Raw genomic sequence first — 14,022 nt, 5'->3', positions numbered from 1 at the left:
TTTTTTAAATGTATTTTTTTTTTTTTTTTTTTTTTTGGCTGTGTTGGGTCTTCGTTTCTGTGCGAGGGCTTTCTCGAGTTGCGGCGAGCAGGGGCCACTCTTCATCGCGGTGCGCGGGCCTCTCACTGTCGCGGCCTCTTTTGTTGCGGAGCACAGGCTCCAGACGCGCAGGCTCAGTAGTTGTGGCTCACGGGCCCAGTTGCTCCGCGGCATGTGGGATCTTCCCAGACCAGGGCTCGAACCCGTGTCCCCTGCATTGGCAGGTGGATTCTCAACCACTGCGCCACCAGGGAAGCCCCTACAATTTCATTTTAAACTCTAGCAAGCATATCAGCAATATATAAGGAAAGAAATCCATTTGAATAAAAAAAAAAATCCTCCTCTGCTAAGGAACTAGGGTGCACTTTAAACCATTCGCAGGCATAAAGCTTTCCTGTTAAGAGCTTGTAAAACCTATCAGTCCTAACAGATCTCCATTCAAAGGCCTGCGCATTAAAGCTCATTATGAACACATCCTGCAGTCAGTGGGCTGACCAACTCCCCTTTCCCAGAGAGCACATCGAGCCTCTGACTCCTGCACTGTTAATAAAGGGAGAGGACTCTGGGAATAAAAAAGAATGTACCATTCAGACAAATGTAAGAAGTCGAATGTGCTAGTGCTTGCTTTATTTCGCTCTTTTTAGCCTGAAAATTTTCACTCTACACAAATTAAAGAAAGCCCAGAGATTCATACAGGTAGAATTATCTGGATCTTGTTATACTGTCAACTGTGGTACACGGTAGAAAATGTGTTCAGTTCCTCTCACTGATTTAATAAAGAATAATGACTAGAGAAAGAAAACAAGTTAGGAACAAAATTTCTCCGTCGTTAGTAGTTTCTTTCTTTTTAAAAGTAAGTCAACATTTACTTACACAACTGAGAGAAAGGAGCATTTGTGACTGAGAAGTAGTACTTATGTCTGAAATTTCTTTCTTTCAAGTTTCAGGTTTTAGCCTCCAGCACCCTTGGTTCAAGGGTAGACGTCCCTTCAGCAGATTTCAATCCTCCACACAAGTTCTGGGCTTACTGTACTCCACACGGAGAAGTGAAGAAGGAACCCTCACTACTCCTCCTGTACCTCAACTCCGCCGTTGTCAGACAGCACTGCACTTTGACCCTTTACCATCTCAAGTAACAGCATGCTTCTGAGAAAACATATCTTCCTGTCAAAATGGAAATGAGGTACAAATGACACAACAACAAAAAAAAGATGAGGAAGGATAACCTGAATCAGTAAGTTATGCGATGCAACTGTTCACACTTTCCAAAATCACTAGGAAAGGGAAAACTAACTAGGGACCTTTTTTCTTTTTTAATTCTTCCTACTCTTTGTCCAAGGTTTCTATTTTTTTTCTATATATGTTTGTTTCTCTTTTCTTCCCTCTAACCTCCTCTGCTCTTACCTGACAACTGCCAAAGATACAGATGGGCATTCCTCAGACATGTTAGAGCCAAAATTCCTAGCCTAGAACCTAGTTAAAGAATAGGGCTTTTTTTTTTTTTTTTAAACATCTTTACTGGAGTATAATTGCTTTACAATGGTGTGTTAGTTTCTGCTTTATAACAAAGTGAATCAGCTATACATATACATATATCCCCATATCTGACACCTTTTTTTTTTTAACATCTTTATTGGAGTATAATTGCTTTACAATGGTGTGTTAGTTTCTGCTTTATAACAAAGTGAATCAGTTATACATATACATATGTTCCCATATCTCTTCCCTCTTGCGTCTCCCTCCCTCCCACCCTCCCTATCCCACCTCTCTAGGTGGTCACAAAGCACCGAGCTGATCTCCCTGTGCTATGCGGCTGCTTCCCACTAGCTATCTATTTTACGTTTGGTAGTGTATATATGTCCATGCCACTCTCTCACTTTGTCACAGCTTACCCTTCCCCCTCCCCATATCCTCAAGTCCATTCTCTAGTAGGTCTGTGTCTTTATTCCCGTCTTGCCCCTAGGTTCTTCAGGACTTTTTTTTTTCTTCTTAGATTCCATATATATGTGTTAGCATACTGTATTTGTTTTTCTCTTTCTGACTTACTTCACTCTGTATGACAGACTCTAGGTCCATCCACCTCACTACAGATAACTCAATTTCATTTCTTTTTATGGCTGAGTAATATTCCACTGTATATCTGTGCCACATCTTCTTTAGCCATTCATCTGTTGATGGACACTTAGGTTACTTCCATGTCCTGGCTATTGTAAATAGAGCTGCAATGAACATTTTGGTACATGACTCTTTTTGAATTATGGTTTCCTCAGGGTATATGCCCAGTAGTGGGATTGCTGGGTTGTATGGTAGTTCTATTTTTAGTTTTTTAAGGAACCTCCATACTGTGCTCCATAGTGGCTGTATCAATTTACATTCCCACCAACAGTGCAAGAGGGTTCCCTTTTCTCCACACCCTCTCCAGCATTTATCGTTTGTAGATTTTCTGATGTTGGCCATTCTGACTGGTGTGAGATGATATCTCATTGTAGTTTTGATTTGCATTTCTCTAATGATTAATGATGTTGAGCATTCTTTCATGTGTTTGTTGGCAACCTGTATATCTTCTTTGGAGAAAGGTCTATTTAGGTCTTCTGCCCATTTTTGGATTGGGTTGTTTGTTTTTTTTGATATTGAGCTGCATGAGCTGCTTGTATATTTTGGAGCTTAATCCTTTGTCAGTTGCTTCATTTGCAAATATTTTCTCCCATTCTGAGGGTTGTCTTCTCATCTCGTTTATGGTTTCCTTTGCTGTGCAAAAGCTTTGAAGTTTCATTAGGTCCCATTTGTTTATTTGTGTTTTTATTTCCATTTCTCTAGGAGGTGGGTCAAAAAGGATCTTGCTGTGATTTATGTCATAGAGTGTTCTGCCTCTGTTTTCCTCTAAGAGTTTGATAGTGTCTGGCCTTACATTTAGGTCTTTAATCCATTTTGAGTTTATTTTTGTGTATGGTGTTAGGCAGTGTTCTAATTTCATTCTTTTACATGTACCTGTCCAGTTTTCCCAGCACCACTTATTGAAGAGGCTGTCTTTTCTCCACTGTATATTCTTGCCTCCTTTATCAAAGATAAGGTGACCATATGTGCGTGGGTTTATCTCTGGGCTTTCTATCCTGTTCCATTGATCTATATCTCTGTTTCTGTGCCAGTACCATACTGTCTTGATTACTGTAGCTTTGTAGTATTGTCTGAAGTCAGGGAGCCTGATTCCTCCAGCTCCATTTTTCGTTCTCAAGATTGCTTTGGCTATTCGGGGTCTTTTGTGTTTCCATACAAATTGTGAAATTTTTTGTTCTAGTTCTGTGAAAAATGCCAGTGGTAGTTTGACAGGGATTGCATTGAATCCGTAGATTAAGAGTAGGGCTTTTAAACCTCAAACACTGCTGCAAATCTTAACATGAGAGCAGTTGCACTAAACAAGGTTTGTTGACTAAAATATTATAGAGACCAAAATTAACATACGTCTAAATGTTTTAAAACAAATTAGTAATTTTTTTTTTTTTTTTTTTTGGCCATGTCGTGCATCATGCGGATCTTAGTTCCCCGACCAGGAATCGAACCCGTGGCCCCTGCAGTGGAAGCGCGGAATCCTAACGACTGGACCGCCAGGGAATTCCCAACAAATTAGTATTTTATTCATCACAATAGGATCTGCATTTCAAAATAACAGGAGCACATATAGAACTGAAATATTTATTCAGCCTATAGACAATGCTTGGTATGCATATGGATAGCCAATCCAAAAATTCCATAGCCAATTCAGGTATGTTCTGCCAACAGACTGAGAACCAAACTTTGGTGTATCACGGAATCACCTGTAAAGCCTGTTAAAACTCCATACGCCTGGCCCCAGGCACTAACCACGTCTTGACTGTAGTTCAGTATGTGTCCAACAGATGTCTTCATGCTTCTATCCATGAAAGGAAAGGCACTCCAGTAAACAATACAAAATCTAACAATAAGTCACGTAACAATGTAATTTCAGTACAAACAGAAAATACAATGCTTAATTTAATTTTTGTTTTTCTTCTTTGGCTTTTATTTGGGGGAATTATTTACCTGCTATCTCCAGAATCATGTTCATAAACAAAATGGAAAACTAATCACAAATGTTCCTGGCTATGAATGCCATTTTAATGATACTGTATTTCATCAAATCTAAGATGCCACTGATTGTAAGGTAAACCACTGTTTAATGTGCTGGAAAGAAAAGAAGGAAATGCCTCCAAATAAACCATGACCCAAGCTTCTATCATTCAGAATTTTTATTTTATACTGATTGCAAGACCCTTTTTTACTTATTTAACCATAAAGTTTAATCATATATCATTTTGAACTGTTTTATAACTTTCTCCATACCAATAACTGTTTCAATGCTGGTTCACAGCATAATATTACTGAAGACATACTGAACAACAGCTAAAGTTAACATGAGAAATAGCAACAATACTCACAACATTGACTAAAATGAGCAGCTGTTAACTGTTTGTGAGTACACAGGCAAACAAATCACGTAGGACTGTGGCCTTGCTGACAGAGATTTTAAGATGCCATCAAGGATAAGACTTATTAACTCAATTTCATACTGTTGAGATGGGGAAAACTATGAGTCTTGGAACTGATGAAAACCCGCTTTTTAAAAAGATGGACAATAATCCAATAATAATAAAACCTATGGATATCCCAGTGTTGCCAGCTCTCAATTCTTTCTGCCTTTCTTGACACACTAGTGATATAATGCACAATAGCCATTTCAAGTCACCACTCACCCAACCTAGAGTTGTTAAGTTCTTTATTAGACTTCTTGTTCACTCGTAATTCTCCCTCCCCCATTTATTCTCAACACAGCCAGAGTAGATTTTAAAAGCTAAACTAGATGACTCCCTTGGTTAAACATTGGTGCAGTTTTCTCTTGCACTTTGAAAAAAATTGTTGCATTACCTGCAGGGATCCTGAAGGCAGGTGCTTTGTCTCCTAGAGGGCATGGATTTTTGTTTTGTTCACTGCTACTATATTTCCTTGTGCTCTGCACATGGGTTAGTGTCCAATAAATATCTGATGAATGCAATGAATGACTCTGGCCCTGGCTACCTCTTCAACCTCTCATCTCATGCCTGTTTTCCCCTTAGACAATATGCTTTTGTCCTCTAGTCTCCTTGCTGTCTCCTGAAAACTTCTCATCCAGCCTTTGAAACTGTTAACCTTCTTCATGAAATGATTTTACCCAAATGCTCAGCAAGACTGTTTCAACTTTCTTCACATCTCCCTTAAAGGGCACCTCCTCAAAGATGCTTACCCTGCTTATCCCCTCTCCCAACATAATTAGACTCAACTAATTTATTTCCTCTCATAATTATGTTTATTGTCTCTCACCAGATTTTTAAGTTCTAGGAGGGCACAGACCATGTGTTCTGACATGAAAAATGTATACCCAGCGTGTATCCCAGGGTCACATACATTCTAGAAGCTCAATGGATGTTTGTTGAGTAATGAGCAAAGAAAGGCTGTGCCGAGTGCCTCTAGCACCTTGTCACTCTGGAAACGAAACAGTCAAGCCACATGTTACAAAGCTTTACTCCAAATTACCATTTTAGCTTCTGTTACCTGTATTTTCTAACATACACAAATTTAATTGTTTAAGCCTCTTGCTATGGCAATAAAAGATTCTTTCCTGTCTCAAGATTGTATTAAAACCTTTTTCTTACATTCTCTTCTAGTGTTGTTATTTTTTAACAAGTAGCTCTTTATTTCATCTAGAACTTAATTTGATGTAACTATGTACTGTTTTCCAAATAGATGGCGATTATTCCCAAACATGTATCATATGCTTAAAACTATATTATTTCTGGGTTCTATTCTGTCTCATCAATCTAGCTATCTATTACTGTGCCAGTACCACAGATTTTAATATCACTGGGTTTGAAACACATATATCATGAGCTGCTTAAACAAGTGTTCCCGCACTGTTCTTCTTGCAAAGAAACTGCAACATCATTTGGGCACGTGTCAAGAATATTCCTATTGGGATTACACTAAATTCACAGAGTTGGGGGAAAGCAGCATCTTTATATTAATGTTCCCATCTACATTGTAATGAAAATTTAGCCCTATCCTTTCCATTACCGTTACTGATATTATTTATTCCATTTTCCTTATCTAACAGCACTGCCTAACACTTCCAGAATAATGTAAATACTGATGAACAGTATCTTTGCCTCTCCCTAACTTTAATGGATGCGTCTTAGTATATGTCAGAGTAAGCGCAATTCTGGCTACTAGTTTAAAATATGTTTATAATACACATTTACTGAATTGTTTTATTTAAATCATGCTATAAAGGTATCATTCAATTCTTATTTTTAGTTCATTTGGTTTAGTTTTCAAAGTGTCTAACATTTTATCTAATGTCTTTGAGATAGCTATCAAACACTACGAGGTTATCTTTTCCTTTCACCTATTACAAATTATAACTGTGAATGACATATTGAGCCATTCTGGATTCCTAGAATAAACTCCTTTTGGTCAGAATATTATCCTTTTATCATAATGCTGATTTTATCTGCCAATATCTTATTTATAACTTCTATACCTAAACTCATAAGCAAAACTGGTTTGGGGTTTTAGTCTGTTTTCTAACCTTCGTTAGGTTTTAGTATCCAGTGGTCACACTGGAGAAAAAAGAATTGGAAAAGCTATCCTTCTTTCTGTAAGCTCCAGGCTTAAACTTCTTTCCCTACATTTCAACTTATTCAACCAACATTTCTTGAGTACCCACTGTGCATTTGTTAAGACACTGACAAGATAAAATTTCATATATATATATATATATATATATATATATATATATATATATATATATATATATATATATCTCTACATCCTTGGTACAAAAAATTAAGTGAACAATGAAGAAACACACATGGAAGTATACTATAATATTACTGGCTCATCTACATATATGTATAGAGCTGCACAAGGAAGACTTCACAGAAGAACTGAAATTTGAGCTAAGTCTTGAAGGCAAGTAGGAGAAAAAGAAAGGAGAACCAGCATTCTAAACATGTGTTCCTGAAGCAATCACTTCTACTTGCTCTTAAATAATTTTAATCCATAGGACTGTGTTTCCTGTAAGATGACACTACATTACTAATGGCAACTGGAATTGTGTATTGATACAACTAACAAGGCCTATATTTCTTTCCACATTATGTTCAGAAGTGGGACTTAATATTTGTAGAGCTTGTTACTTCAAAATTAGTCTTAAATTCATGTTTTTTCCTACTACTTGTTCAAATTCACCATATTGCTGGTTGTTCTCTGCCAGAATAACACTGTGGCTTTTCATATCCTTAACTATTCACTATTTATTAACTCCAAAACTCAAAAATAAATGGGCACAGGTTGAAATATTCAGAACAGAAGGAGTAAAAACGTAACATTCAAAGTTCATCACGATGCTGGTAGGGTTTTCATGCTGCATGCTATTTGAGATGATTACACCTTCTCTTACAATATTCTATGGCCAGGCTCCAGGTTACCTCATTAAAATATAAACTCTTTAAGTAAACTGAAAGAAACTCAGGATGGTGCCTACAACACAGCAGTTGATAGAAAATTTTCTAAAACAATACAGTCCAGTAATTTGAAGATTGTAACATACATAGCTGCAGATTAACCGTAAAAATACAGTATATGCTTCTGGGAGGATAAACTGGTCCAATCACTCTGGGAGACAAGACTGATATTCAGAGTTTTGAAAACGTACACACCCTGAGCAAATTCATTTCTGGAAATTTATGCTAAAGACAACAATTAATGTACAGGGATATATGGTTAGGGATATTCTGTGCAGCACAGTTTTATAATAATGAAAAATTAACAGCAGTCTAAATTTTCAACAGTAAGAAGTATAAATAAATGCAACAGAACATTATAAATTCAACTGAAATTACAAAACTCTACATGTACTGACAAAGAAAGATGTTCAAGACAAATTATTAAGAAAAGCGGGTAACATTACCCGCATCATGCATTATGCATCGCTGCACTACCTAATACAGTAGCCACTACCTACACAGAGATACTTAAATTTAAATTTGATTAATTGAATTTAATTTTAAATTAGTTATATTTAAATGAAATTTAAATTTCAGTTCCTCAGTCACACTAACCACATTTCAACTGCTCAACAGTCACACGCAGCCAGTGGCTATCATATTGCAGAGAGCAGATACAGACCGCCGCCATCATCAGGGGAAGTCGCTGTTTTGCTGCTTTTAACCGCCTTTCTCACCCTTCATTTAAAAAGGGATTATTCAGACTGGCACTGAAATAGTTCTGAGATTTTTTTTCCCCCTATCCAAATGTGAAAATTATCTGAAGACTCTGACCTCATATAGAGAAGTAGAGCTGTCATTTTTTTTTTAATTCAATGTAAGATGAATTCTTCACTTAAGCTTTCTTAAAATGAAGCATTACATAGAAAAGTGAAAAATTATCAGTAGACACAGTGGTCAGCTAAAGTCTGAGTTTCCTCTCTAAAAATAAGTGACAGCATACCTCTGTATCATTCCCTCTAGCTGTGCCTCCAGGGCAGCAAATAATTTTTATCACCTATCTTTTACAGCAAGGCAACAGTTTCCATGGAAACCACAGGGCAAACATCCATTACTGCTGCCTAGGACTTTATAAGCACACCGAAACTGAGAGAATCGCTTACTTTCAATTATTAATATTTTAAAATTGAGCAGTAGTTAGCTACTTTAATTCTGGTTTTGTTGTGTGTGTCTCTATGAACAAATCAATACATGAGGAACAAATCAAGAAAATTCTGTGCCCCTCTAGCAACAAAATGAGTCTACAGAAATCAGGAGGGGGGAAAAAAACCCCAGAAAGGTATTAAACCAGTATACATGCCAGCCAATGTCATCTCATACAAGACAGCAAATCAGAACAGAAATCAGTGCAGAACTTAGGTAAGAAAGAAGAAATTCCCTTGCACTAGCTCAGGAGAGCATATAAATTTATCTAAGTCAAAATGCTGACTAATCAGGAAAAAAAGACAGTCATAACAACTGAGAAAGTGGCCACTCACCTCTCTCAACAGAGCGTTCTCTTTTTCCTTCTGCTCCAAAAGGCTTTCGAGGTGGTGGACATGCATCTCTGCCTCTGCCAGCCTCCTTGTTCTCTCATGGTCCTCCTCAGTAGCCTTAGCAGAAAGCCCCTTGCTCTGCAACATCTCCAGAAGCTTCTTGTGGATTCGTCCCGAGCGTTCAGGGTTTGCTTCTGAGTCTCAATCCGCAGCTCCATCTCCTCCAGAGTCTTTCGAAGGAGGAACAGCTCCTTGGCCTGCCGCTCATGCTCAGTGTGCAGCCTCTGAAAGTTCTCCTCCGTCAGCTCTGCCACGCAAGGCTCACCAGTCCTACTGTTACTATCCTGTTGAAACAGCTGGTTCAGGTCCCTCTGGATCCGCAATTCATCCTGGAGAGCCTGGACTGTCATTTGCATGTGCTGGTATAAAGACAAAAAAGAAAACCCAAATGAGCTTTCCTCCTCAAGTAGCAGAAACAAAGCAGACTACGGGGAATGAGAAAGCAGCTACCACAGCTCTCAGAACCCTGCATTTAGCAAATGAGGATTCACATTATTCTGTTTTACACTGTCTTTAAAACTGATTGAGATAATCTGTAAAATGTCAGTAATTTAATTTGTGTTTATTACCAACAGGAAACAAGGTAAGTCTGGCAGCTCCTCACTTTCACCTTGCTTGACTAAATAAAGACACTGTTCAAGATTAACAGAAGATATTACACGGAACTGAAGGTGAGGAGTGGGGAAAGGCAGGGGAAACCTATAGGAATACGGACACATCATACAAAAAATTTCACCAAAAAACACAAAGGATGGCAAAATACAAAATGACTTTTAAGTGCTTTACAATTAAGTTAGTACATTAAATAATAAACATATGAGTGCATGCCAGAATGTGCTTAGCACTCCTTATGTGTTAATTTATTTAATCCTCACTATAACACATGTACTATTTTTTTTTCCATTTCTTTTTTTTTTTTAAACATCTGTATTGAAGTATAATTGCTTCACAATGGTGTGTTAGTTTCTGCTTTATAACAAAGTGAATCAGCTACACATATACACAAGTTCCCATATCTCCTCCCTCCCGCATCTCCCTCCCTCCCACCCTCCCCATCCCACCCCCCCCAGGCAGTCACATAGCACCGAGCTGATCTCCCTGTGCTATGTGGCTGCTTCCCACCAGCTATCTATTTTACATTTGGTAGTGTATATATGTCCATGACACTCTTTCACCCTGTCACATCTCACCCCTACTATTATTTGAATTTTATTGATGATGACACCAGGCATACAGAGACTTAAATAACTCACCCCAAGATCACACAGTAAGTAATAGAGCTGGCATTCGAATTAAAGCAATTCTCGCAGCCCACTGAAGCTAGTACCCAAAGGTAATTAGATAACTTGAAGCTTTAAAAACAAAAAACAAAACACAAAAAACTGAGGCTGTGTGAGCTATTTATACAGAAAAAGATAACAATATAAGTGAGTAATTTGAGTAATTAAATGAAAATGTTAGTGCAGATAAGCTAGTAAAATGTTTCAGAGGGTATATCTTTAGCCTGTATCCCTAACGAAGGTATATGAACCTTTAATCTGAATGGATAAATTCTAGAACATTATACAAAGAACCTAAAAGGAAGTTACATCAAGAATCATGTTTTTAGAAATGAAGAAGCAACAACAGAAAATCACCCTTTGTATTCAAGGTCTGGCAGTGTGCCACAGTGGAAGGAAACTAACCCACAATCAGAAGACAGGAGTTTTAGTTCCAGCTCTCACACTAAAGAGCAACCTAATTTGGAACACATTGCCATCTTTCTGGGTTTCAGATTCCTCATATTTAAAGTGAGGATATAAATGCCTGCACCATTTTTTCGCAGAGCTAATAATATCATTGAAATCTTTGTGGCATATATGTTAAAACGTACATTGTTTAAAATTTTTGGCAAACTGCAAAACAGCAGTAAATATCTCAAGGAAACGATCTGGCGAGTGTACAAAGACGCTCACTGTTGTTTACACCAGCGACAAAATTAGAAACAACCTAAATGGATATTAATAGGTGATGAGTTAAGTAAATGAGAAATGTCCACCCAGTTTAATACTATGCATCAATTTTTTTAAATGTAGATTTATATTTACTGATAAAAACTACAGTTACAACATATTAAGAGTAAAAAAGCAGATATATAATAGCAAGTATAGGATGATCATGATTCTAATTTTTAAAAAGTATAAACATGCAGAGAAAAGTCTAAAAGGATGCAAACAATTACCAGTGTCGGTATGGGTAGATTTTACATTTTTCTTCATACTTTTTTGTACTATCTAAATCCCCTACAGTAAGCAAGTAATCAATAAAAAGGGGCATTTTTACCTTTAAAAATAAGAGAAAAGACTTCAGAGATGCCTGCTTGGCTGTGTTCAATTTGCTACCACTTTGGTTAAAAGGGAGGGAACAATAAATATTTACTATTTACTATAAATAAAAAATATCATAAGAAATAAAAATACTTCTGTAATGTTACACAAGAAATAATTAATGGTAATTTGGGGGAACGGAGGAAGGCAAGAAGGGAAGAAGGGAGGAACGAACTGAAATCACTGGGGGACAACATGTAAGAAACTTTATTCTATTCCGCATAAAAATTTTTTTAACTGAAGTGTAACTGACATTGAAAATTTTTTAATAATAGCTTTATTGAGACATAATTCACACATACCATAAAGTTCACCGGTTTAAAGTGTGTAAGTCAGCAGTTTTCAGCATATTAAAAGTTATACATTGATCACTACTATCTAATTCTAGAACACTTCCATCACCCCTTAAGAGAAAACCCATATACATCTGCAGTCACTTTGCAGCCACTTCCCATCTTTCTCTCCTCCTAACCCTCCTCTTGAATTTGAACTAAATGTATGTACTACCCACCCAAAAATTAAATTTAAAAAAATGCCTAATGATATTTTTCAGCCTCAAAAAGGAAGGAAATGCTGACACACGCTGCCACATGGATGGACACTATGCCAAATGAAATAAGCCCGTCACAAAAGACAAATATTACACGAGTCCACTTACATGAGGTCCCTAGAGCAGTCTACCTCACAGAGACAGGAAGCACAAGAGTGGTTGCCAGGGGCTGGGGAGACGGGAGACGGGAGACAGGGAGTGACTGTTTGATGGGTGCAGAGATTCAGTTTTACAGGATGAAGAGTTGTGGAGATGGATGGTGGTGATGGCTGCACAACAGTATGAATGTACCTTATGAACTGTACACCTGAAAATTGCTTAAGATGGTAAATTTAACATGGTGAATGTAAGCTGTATTTTACAACGATTTTAAACACTGGGGAAAAAATATGCCTGCCACAGAATTCCAACGTGTTGATATTAAATAATTTACTTACAACTATTGATAAATATTTAGTTTGGTTCTCATTTTCCACTATTATAACAGGTACCTTCACATGTGTATCTCTGCACATTTATCCAAATTTTTCCTGTAGATAAATTCTGAAAGGTGGAATTCCTGGATCAGAGGGTATGCAGTTATGATTTTAATACACACAACAAATTATCTCTAAAAGGGTCTGTACAGATTTAAACTCCCACCAAACGATGTCTGAGCACTTTCCTATACCTTTGACAACCGGGTATTTTCTTTCTTCTCTTTCTTTTTTGGGCTTTTCTTTGATTACAAGTAAGACTGAATATCTATTCACGTATCTACAGGCGCTTTGTATTCCTTCCTTTGTGACTCATCTGTTCTTGTTCTTTGCTCATTTTGTTTTGGGGACATTTAACCTTTCTCCTAATCCACTTTAAGATCTTTTTATATTTGGAAAACAACCTTTTGCCTGCTGTGCATGTTACAAATATATTTCCAAATCTGTCATTTTTCTTTTAACATAGTTTATGGCAACTTAAATACAGAATTTTTTTAGTGCAAAGATAAGAACCTCTTCTTTTACAGTTTCTGGTTTTGGTATTATGCTTAGCAAGTAGTGAACTTTCAATTATGGCAGTCTTCAAACTCTCGAAAAGCACTGGCTTTTTCTTACGAAAAATAAATTTACAATAAAATTATCAGGTATTTGAATTCATGAATATGATTCTTTAAATAAATTTAACTACCCGCATCATGCTGTAAAGATTCTCAACAGTTGTTGGAGTTCAAAATCCTTAATAAAAAGATGTGTCAAATTGCTAATTCTCTGAAGCCTAGAATCAACCTCCAGTTTCATTCTTTACCTTTGGAAGTCAAAAAATCCAAATAAATTCTGAGCAAGTTTATCCCACAGGGAAATACCAGAAGTTAAATTCAACAATGAAACTGATTTCTAGGTACAACTGTCCCTCCTTTTCTGGACACTCATCACCAAATTCATTCAAATCAGGAGAAACAGATGTTGACGACAGCTAACAGTCTCACATACACTGTAGCACTTGTGATTATACTAGTATGGCAAGCACTGTTTTGGTGAAGAAAGAAAATACAATGACTAATGTGCCCTGCTTCTTCAGCTCTGCTTCTTCAGCTCTGCTTGCACCCATTTTACTAGAATACAGAATTAAAATGATGCTCTGACTGGTAGCCGAGAAGGCTACACAGCAATTTTCTCCATTGAAATGGGAATCAGCACCCCTTCTTTAGGCTACTTTCAAGCTAGATTCACTTTATTAAAATTCCTGCCAACTCCCCTGGGAGAAGAAAGAAGCAGCAGGCAATAAGCCAGGCTGCTCTTTCTCTAGCACATTCATACTGAAAATAAAGGGAGCATATCTGCACATATCACAGACATTTACCATGACCGACCAAAAACACATGCTGAATTTAGCAGGACAATCTCAGTTGTCAGATATTAGGAAAATTTCTATTTGGGAATTCT

At 37.2% G+C, this 14,022-nt stretch overlaps 1 long non-coding RNA gene and 1 pseudogene across 3 annotated transcripts in view; one reads left to right on the top strand and one right to left on the bottom strand.

The window, feature by feature from the left end:
• LOC309657056 (ELKS/Rab6-interacting/CAST family member 1-like) overlaps positions 1-14,022 on the bottom strand; it is a 126,214-nt pseudogene that overhangs the window by 89,975 nt on the left and 22,217 nt on the right. The window contains exon 3 of the transcript XR_014268305.1: positions 9,131-9,546. The product of XR_014268305.1 is annotated as an ELKS/Rab6-interacting/CAST family member 1-like (transcript). The remainder of the gene's footprint in view (positions 1-9,130; positions 9,547-14,022) is intronic.
• Positions 929-5,745, top strand: LOC309658240. 2 transcript variants are annotated; one of them, XR_014262118.1, is made up of 2 exons: positions 929-1,222; positions 3,576-5,745. It is a non-coding gene; the product is annotated as an uncharacterized lncRNA (long non-coding RNA). The 2 variants fall into 2 exon arrangements; XR_014262119.1 differs by having other exon boundaries at positions 929-1,273.

The sequence above is a fragment of the Balaenoptera physalus genome, assembly GCF_965194825.1.
Source record: "Balaenoptera physalus genome assembly, chromosome: 3".
Classification (NCBI taxonomy): domain Eukaryota; kingdom Metazoa; phylum Chordata; class Mammalia; order Artiodactyla; family Balaenopteridae; genus Balaenoptera; species Balaenoptera physalus.
This window is presented reverse-complemented; position numbering and strand designations above follow the sequence as displayed.